Source organism: Microtus oregoni, unplaced genomic scaffold (assembly GCF_018167655.1).
Source record: "Microtus oregoni isolate MIOR12 unplaced genomic scaffold, Mior012 000001F_ref0000356, whole genome shotgun sequence".
In the NCBI taxonomy this organism is placed as follows: Eukaryota; Metazoa; Chordata; class Mammalia; order Rodentia; family Cricetidae; genus Microtus; species Microtus oregoni.
Window position 1 is genome coordinate 17,402,382 of NW_024543060.1, and position 8,699 is coordinate 17,411,080.

Here is an 8,699-nt window from a genome sequence, read left to right on the forward strand (position 1 = left end):
AGTCTTTCTGCTTTGTGTGCACTGATAAAGATGTGTGTTCGGTTGGTACCTCGCCCCAGCATGATCTGGAAAGCCCCATTCCTGTCTCTCTTTCCAAACCCTGCCCACTCTGTCTCTAAACAAAGGCAATGAAAAGCCCAGTTCTGCATGCTTGGTGGCTATTGCAGCAGCTTCCTTCCCTGAAGCTGCCAGTCACGCAAGTACCCATCTAAAGCACTTCAGCTTTTGACCATACATGGGCACAAAGCCAGCTCGTGTGGACACATCATCATCCCTTGTCTACAACCTATATAATCTCCCTGCTTTAGTTCTGGGTGGGTGACTTCTCTGGCCTCCATCTTTGGGACTGGAGGATCTACCTGGGAGTTGCTTTGCTCAAAGAACCCTGTTGTTACACTTTTTTAATTCGGATTGACCCAGCTTACTTCATTGGTGGAGAAACCTATTATGGGGTCAAGGACAGAAACCTTAGCAATGTGGTTCCTCAGCTTCCTGCTCCTGCTGCCTGCTGCCATGACTCCTGCATTGATGGGATCACTGTCTGGAAGAGTAAACCCAAATAAACTCTTCCTCCTAGGAGTTGCTTTGGTCCTGCTATTTCCTAACAGTAGCAGAAAGCAAAGCTGCAATTTCCAGAGCCCTTTGTCCACTGAGAGCTCTTTACTCATCAGCTTCGACGAATTTCTAAGAAATCATTTGTTAGGAGGTCTACATGAGCTAAATTCAGCCCGGGACACTGGTTCACCTATTTTACTCGCTTCTACACAACCAATTTGATCCTGTGCCACTTATGCAGTCAGAAACTGAGCCTTGTTGATACCAGGTCTAACACAGAACTGGGAGATAGGCATTAACCGGAGTCCAAGCATATCTCTGCTGACCCATAATATCTTCCAGCTCACTCTTTTCGCAGGGGCCATGCTAATCTTCTCTGTAGCGTTCCAATTTTAGTATACGTGCTGGCAAAGCGAGCACCTAATTCACTCCTTTCGTATGCTTTCTGGAGTCCTGGCCTGTGAAATGGTGACCAAGCCAGGAGCAGACAAATACAATACTGGCAGCCTGGAGAAAAAAGGGCTTCCAGGTATGATGTAGTCCAGTGGCTAAAGAAGCAAAGTTAGGTAGATATGAGCTGTGTGTGGTGGAATAAGTAGCGGTGGCTTAAAAAAGCAGAAGTCAATTTAGTGAACAACCAAAGAGAACTCTTCAGACAGCAGAAGGGCAAAGTTTGTCAAAGGCAGAACTGCAGGCAGCAAGGTACCATGTCTCACAAGGCAAACAGCTTCCAGGTATGCCTTTTTGGGTACAACTTAAAGACCACATGTGCCTCTATCATTCAAAGCAAAGGGCTCCACTTCCGAAAAGACTTTAGATCTATGGCATTTAAGAGGCACAGAGGGACAGCTGTGTCCTAATAAATTTTCTATTTTGAGAGTCTGGCTCTCAAGAGGGCTTCATATGATCAGTCTGACACAGGCTAGGACGGAAGTTGGAAAGCTCAGCAAGTGTTGAGAGCTCCACATTTTCATCACTCTTATCTGGGACTCTCTGGCACTCTGCACCAAGCTGGGACAGGTTTCAGGTAACAGAGTGAAGTGAAAATCCAGGCTGGACTAGCTCAGCGTTCTGTATCCCAAAGATAGCACACAAATGCGGCAGGTGTCAAACAGTTCAACACCAAGTATGAGAGAACACCCCACATGCAGACCAGATGGAGCATCGGGGAATCCAGGCTCAAGACACTCAAAAATACAGGACAATATGACTTTTGACAAAGGTGCCAAAATTGCACATTAAGAAATGGATGCCAGGTGAGACTCTCTGTGAATTTGAGGCCAGCCTGGTCTAGAAAGCACAAAAAGTGTGTGTGTGTGTGTGTGTGTGTGTGAGAGAGAGAGAGAGAGAGAGAGAGAGAGAGAGAGAGAGATATCATTAACAAACAGCACCAGAAAGCTAAGAATGAAACAAGACCTCAATCTCTCACCTTGTACAAAAATGGATTAGAAGCAGCATTGGTGTAAGACTTGAAACTCTTAGAGTACTACAGGAAAATTACGAGTCCTGGAACTGGAGTTCCAGGCAATTATGACTTCTCACATGGGTGCCGGGAATGGACCTCGGGTACTCTAGAAGAGCAGTAAGTGCATGTAACCACTGACTCCTTTCTCCCCCAGCCTCACATGGCATTCTCTAGAACAGCATAGTGGCATTTTACAGTCAAAGCCCCACATATTTCTATGGTGGAGAGCACTGACCAGACTGAGTGAAATAATGGAATTCATTGTTTCATCAACCTCCTGGAAGTTCATATGCTGGGCTTTAGGACATTCTAGAAAATATCTAGACCCATCCAAGAATTTTTAAAAATTCTTATTCATCGAAAAATGAAATAAAATTTGCCAGTGATGATGTATGTCCCCAATGTGAAGGTAGCTCAGCGGTAGATCGCTCATAGTCGTGAGTGTGAATTCTTGTGTTCTGCAAAAGTAAATTCCCATTTATGCTCACAAAATATGACCAAGCTGCTAAGTATTCTGTCGTGGATATTGAGTAGATTATATACAAAGGACAAATCTAATATCGTGCTTATAGATGACAGCTGTTTTTCTCCTAAATCAAGGCTTCTAAAACCCTTTCTACTCTGATCTTTTTTGCCAGAGGAAATTTTACAAGATCATATATATATATATATATATATATATATATATATATATATATCAGATATTCTAATAAAACATTCACCAATAATGAGTCACAAAGAAATGTATTTATTTACATTATTTACTTTATTTACATAAAGCAGATAATTTGAGGCAAGGTCTGTTGTATTCCGGGCTGGATTCTCACACTTACTATGTAGCCTGTCTGGATTTGAACTCCTGATCTGTCCTCCTGATGGATCTCCCAAGTGCAAGAATTATAGCCATTCTCCATCACACATACCTTTAAAATTTTTATTTTAAAACAAGTCAGGAACCCAAACAAATTTTCCCATTTTATATGTATGGGGGTGTTTGCCTGCATGTATGTCTATACACCACAGGCAAGAAGTGCCTGCAGGGGCCAGAACAGGGCACTGAACCCCCTGGAACTGAAGGGGCAGACAGTTGTGAGATGCCATGTAGGTGCCGAGACTCAAACTTGGGTCCTCTGAAAAGTGCTCTTCACTGCTGGGTCTCTCCAACACTTTTAAAACTCAAACATCCTAACACAGTATACTCCAAATACAAACTAAATACAAACTTCCATGCCAAGGAAAGTAGGGAAACATTTCAAGCCTTTGCTGTTATCAACTTGACATGGTTTTAGAAGACTTTGTAGGTACAGTAAAAAAAAAAAAACACTATACTTCAGAACACACAGTAGCCTAGAACTTGAGCTGGGATGTTTCAGGAAGCTTCCAAGCACTATACACTGTGGTGGCATGCACACACAGGGTGGTTGCTGCGTGCGCAGAACCAAGCCTGCAGTGAAGGGGGCTGCAACACAGGCAAGCCCTTGCCTGAAGGGACATCACAGGTTCGATCCTGCGTTCATCGGGGAAACTGCACATTTAGACATCTCTGACTGCTGCCACATTGCTCTTGACTTGCACGTTCAGTTGTGTTTAAGACACTGGGTAAAGATGACCACACATTGGGTTGTTCTAACCATGTGGCACAATGCAAGCCATGAGAGATGGAGTAGGGATACAACTCACAGTCCTCTGTGTGTGCACCTGTGTGTTGTGGAGAGTGAAGAACAAGAAACAGATCAGAAGGAAGTCTTACATGTTTCCTTTTTTTTTAATCTGGTGCAGTCTACAAAGGGAAACAATAAAATTAGTTAATATATAAAACATTGTAACTAAAGCTATCAGAGATTGACGAATAAACATGAGTAGGGATAAGAGGAATTCGCAAACAATCTTCAGCTTTGTTTTTTGTCTCTCTTTGACCCCATTTTCACCTACTGTATCTCAATATACTGGATTCTATATAAAGTCTGTCTCAAGATAATTTGTATCGCCGTGATAACAGAACCAAAGTGTACTTTTAAAACCAAGAATGCTTCAGGCAGAAACGTTAGACGCATTTGTCAGCTGCTGTAATCACTTCCAACCCAGCAGATAGTCTTCAACAATCTGATTTCCAGTTGGAACTGCACAGCTCATCAAGTCATAATTAAGCTAATGAGAGTGTTACATATTCGTGGGTTTTGTCAGCTGAAGATTTGTCATTCTGGAGTAATGAGCTTTCATACACTTCATCCTTGAGATCCTTAATATTCTGATCATTGGTGAAGGGGCATTGGCTTCTGTCCTTTAATCAATTATAGAGACATTCTGAGATGAGCTATGTTAAAGTTCAGATTCCTCATTAATATTGTTAATGGGACCGCTCTTTGCTCAGACTCTCCAGTTTGTCCATCCCAGGTTGTTAATATTCTTTTCTTTTCATGCTACTGAGGAATATGCCTTCAAGTCTGTGCATACCAGGCAAGCACCCTACTATTTCCTCATATACCCATCCCTCTTTTCACATCTTTTTTGAGAAAGGTACTAAGTTACTCAGGCTGGTTTTGAACTCCCTCTGCAGCCAAATAAAGCCTCAAACTTGTGATCTTCCAGCATCAACATCCCAAATAATTTTATATACACACATATAGGCAATATGTACTTTTAGGCTTAATGTTGATGTTCAACAAAACAGCACTTATTTTCAGGCACGGTGCCTTCATTTCTACCCTATTTTTTTTTTTTTTTTTGTGTGTGTGTGTGTATGGTGATACAGGATTCCCCTTTGTATGTGGTGAATATGCTTTATTAACATTGGTTGTTAAAGAAGCTATTTTGACTCATGGCTTAGTAAAGCCAGGCAGGAAATCTGAACAGAGATATAGAAAGTAAGTGGAGTCAAAGAGACGCCATGTAGCTACCAAAGGAGAAAGATGCCCGCAGGACCATTACGTGTAAGCCACAGCTGGGAATGAACAAGCAGCCTCCACCTACATGTATGGTGTATGTGCATGTGAACACAGATACACATATCATGTGTGCATGTACATGTGCCCATGGAGGCCAAAAGTCAACATTGGGTTTTGTTCCCAGCTGCCCACCTGGATTTTTGAGGTAGGACCTCTCATTTGAACTAGGCTTACAATTAAGTTAGACTGGCTGGCCAGTAACAGCCCCCCCACCCCCAGGGACTTTCTGTCTCTTCCTCTCAAGTGCTGGATTAGAAACACGTACCCCTACATCTGATGTCTTTAGTGTGAGGTTCTGAGGATTAAACACAGGTCTTCATGTACCATACTATCTTACTTAGGGTTTATATTGCTGTGAAGAGACACCATGGCCACAGCAACTGTCATAAAGGAAAACATTTAATTGTGGTGGCTCTCTTATAGTTCAGTGGTTTAGTCCATTATCACCATGGCAGGAAGCAAGGCAACATGCAGGCAGACATGGGCTAGAGAGGAGCTGAGAGTTCTTACTTTTTGACTCACAGGCAACAGAAAATGGTCTGAGACACAGGGAGTGGCTTGAGCATACAGGAGATCTCAAAACCCACCTCCACAGTGACACACTTCCTCTGGTGAGACTGTACCTACTCCAACAAGGCCACACCTCCTGATGGCCCCCAGTCCCTTTGGGGGCCATTTTCTTTCAAACCACCACACTGCCTGAGCCATCTCTCCAGTCCAGAATTTTAATTTTTGCCCTGAGTAATAATCAAAATAACACAAAGTTCAAAAAAAAATTACATGAAGAGGTGAGTGATCTCTCTCTTCATGGCCTTGCTCAGTGACACTGTTTTGTGGCGGCGGGATTTGAGTAGGACGGGGAACCGTGTCAGGAATGGAGCCATGCAGAGAGCATGGTCTACTTGACTGTGGTTCTTAGAGCTGTTTCTACCTATTAGTGTCACTCTCCCAAAGGACAGTGCCCCAGTGCCCACTTGTATTCAAAATGTCATTGCTAAAGCAGCACTAACGCCACGGAGAGAGGACGCTCAAACAGAGCTAAACATCTCTGGTGCCATGACTCACTGTAAACAAAGGTCATAACTGAAACACGTCCCTCTGCTAAGATGACACTGGTCTCTTGTTTTGTTTTGTTGCCGCTGTCGTAGCCTCTCATTCTTGCATGCCGCCACCATCAGATTTTGTGAACATAGCAGCAGTGGCACCAGGCGAAACAAACACCAGGACCAGACAGAGCACGGAGAGCAGAGATCCTAGAGCGTCTGAATGGCTCTTGATTTTCTCAACAGGAATATCAGCTCTACTTAGATTTCCTGGTGAAAAATCCCAATTTGCTGACCATGGAAGCCATTAGCTTCTGAAAGCAGGAACTAGATGTGATGATTACCCAAGACCCAGAGCCACACAAACAGATCGGATTAGTCTGTAAGACAATATAATTTGCATTTGGAAGTGATCTGATGTAATGATTTAGAAAGTCTATCAGAATCAGACGACGCCATGGGATCTTCATGTAGATGCACAGAAGCCCAGGCTGATCATGATTTATCTTTAAAGGGATGACTAGACCACTCTTTTGGAGTTTAAGTTCTGGTTCAACTATTTCCAAATGCAGTTAGGATACATATTTTGTATTTATATGTGATCAACTGTAGAAATGAAAGGGACCTATGATTAGAAACCAGTCCTCTGATTTCACACAAGCATTTCCAATTTATTCAGCTAATAAACATGTGCTTCATGTGTCGAGCACTGTTCCACACATCTGGATGTAGAGACAAAACAGTTCTCTTTCTCATATTCCCACGGGCAGGGTAATGGCTAATCTTGGTTATAACTTTGGCACTCCTGGTAAGAGAAAATCTTAATAGGAGAATCATCCCATCCTGTTGGCCTGTGGGCATGTCTGTGATACATTTCCTTGATTGCTAGTTGATGTAGGAGGGCCCAGTCCACCGTGGACAGAACCAGTCCTAGGCAGGCGGGCCTGGGGAGTATAAGGAAGGAACTGAAAAGCCAGCCAGCCCTTTCTTCGTGGTTCCTGCCCTGACTTCCTCCAGTGATGGATTGTAACCTGGAAGTGGATGAGATGATCTCTTTCTTCCCCATCTTGTTTTTGGTCAGTGTTTTATGACAGCATCATAAAGCAAACTAGAACAGACAAGTAGTTGCCAGCCAGTTTTTGAATCCCTGCCTCATAGGAAATATTGTTTTTTACAACATCTAACACCTTTAGACATCACAATGTTCAGTTTCAAGCATCTCATTTGCCAGCCGACTTACCATGGCAATTCCATATTTGAACCAGCTCCTCCATCCAACTTTACCTCCTCTGGTTTGACCCCACTCTCAACCACCCTATAGCCTGTGTTCTAAGCTCTGAAACCCCCATTCCCTCAACTATTCCTCCTGGGCGGGATCTCTCCTCCACCCTCTGAATGGGTGAAGATTGGATTATTCTAAGGGAAGGTGTGTTACTAGGCTTACTGGCAAACATGGAACTCTTCCGGTCTCTCAGCTATAAACATGCCTTGTAAGCCACTGCTGAGGTCCTGGGCATGAGGCTCTGCAAACAGCATCTCTGTCCTACCACCTGCCTTCCCTTTCTACCCGTAGGAGCCTGGGAGAGGCTGGGTAGCAGCAGGAAGGGCTATTGTCCGCCATGCTACTGTTGCCAGTATGCAAACAGTGCGGCTTCTCATTCAGGCCGAGGCAGATGGCTCTGTTTTCTAACTTCTTCCTCTAGTACTGTCAGAAAGATCAGGACAGCGCCCTCTCCTCTGGGTCTAACGCTGTGGGACTGCTGTGTTCACAAAGGTCTTTTAGGACAACTTCACTCTCTCTTATGGCTTTAGCTCACAAGAGGTTGGCCTTCAGGTCTGTATTTCTGTCGGTAACTCTCTCCGATTTCAGGGCTGCTGTCAACACCCTAGAGCGACACTGACCCAGACTCCTCGAGTTCATCCTCCTCATTCATCTATTGGCCATATGTCATATGATTGGCATATGACCTGCATATGTGTCTATGTGACTTTGTCAGATCCCCTAGAACTGGAGTTACAGTTGTGAGCTGCCATGTGGGTACTGGAGATTGAACCTGGGTCCTTTGGAAGAGAAGTCAGTGCTCTTAACCACTAAGCCATCTCTCCAGGCCCCACACTGTGAACTCAACAAGGATTTTGTGGTGAACTCCAGGGCTTATTTCTATAGGGGTAAACCAAATTGTGCTTTTGACATTAGTAACTCTACCACATGGACTAGTCAAATCAATAATTAAAAATTAAAATTAAAAAATTAAACAACCCCCAAAATCCACACTGATATGAGTATTGATTTGGATATATCCTGGGGATAAAAATCATATAAAGTCATGAAGTATATAATTCTACTAATATAACCTTCTTGAAACAATAAAAGGTTTTAAATGGAGATAGATTAGTAGTTGCCTAGAGTTGAGACGTGGGTGAAGAAGGCAGAAGGGAAATAGCTGTGTTTATAAATGAGCAACAAGAAAGAAGCCTTGTAGTGGGTCCTTGGGGTGACTCAACTGTTGAGCAACTTGACCATATCAGTACCAGAATCTTGGTTTTGATACTGTCTAGACTATTCCTGTTTTTCAAGATGGATGTGTGTACTTGGGGATGGAGGTTAAAGGAATGAAGGACCCCTTTGTACTTTTCTTCCAATCCTCTCAACGCCTCCCCTCCAGAATGATGCAGTCCTCACACCTTCGA

General features: G+C 43.4%; 1 non-coding gene across 1 annotated transcript; it reads right to left on the reverse strand.

The window, feature by feature from the left end:
• Positions 1-867: 867 nt before the first annotated feature.
• On the reverse strand, positions 868-975 carry LOC121464966. Its single transcript, XR_005976599.1, has one exon. It is a non-coding gene; the product is annotated as a U6 spliceosomal RNA (small nuclear RNA).
• Positions 976-8,699: the final 7,724 nt, after the last annotated feature.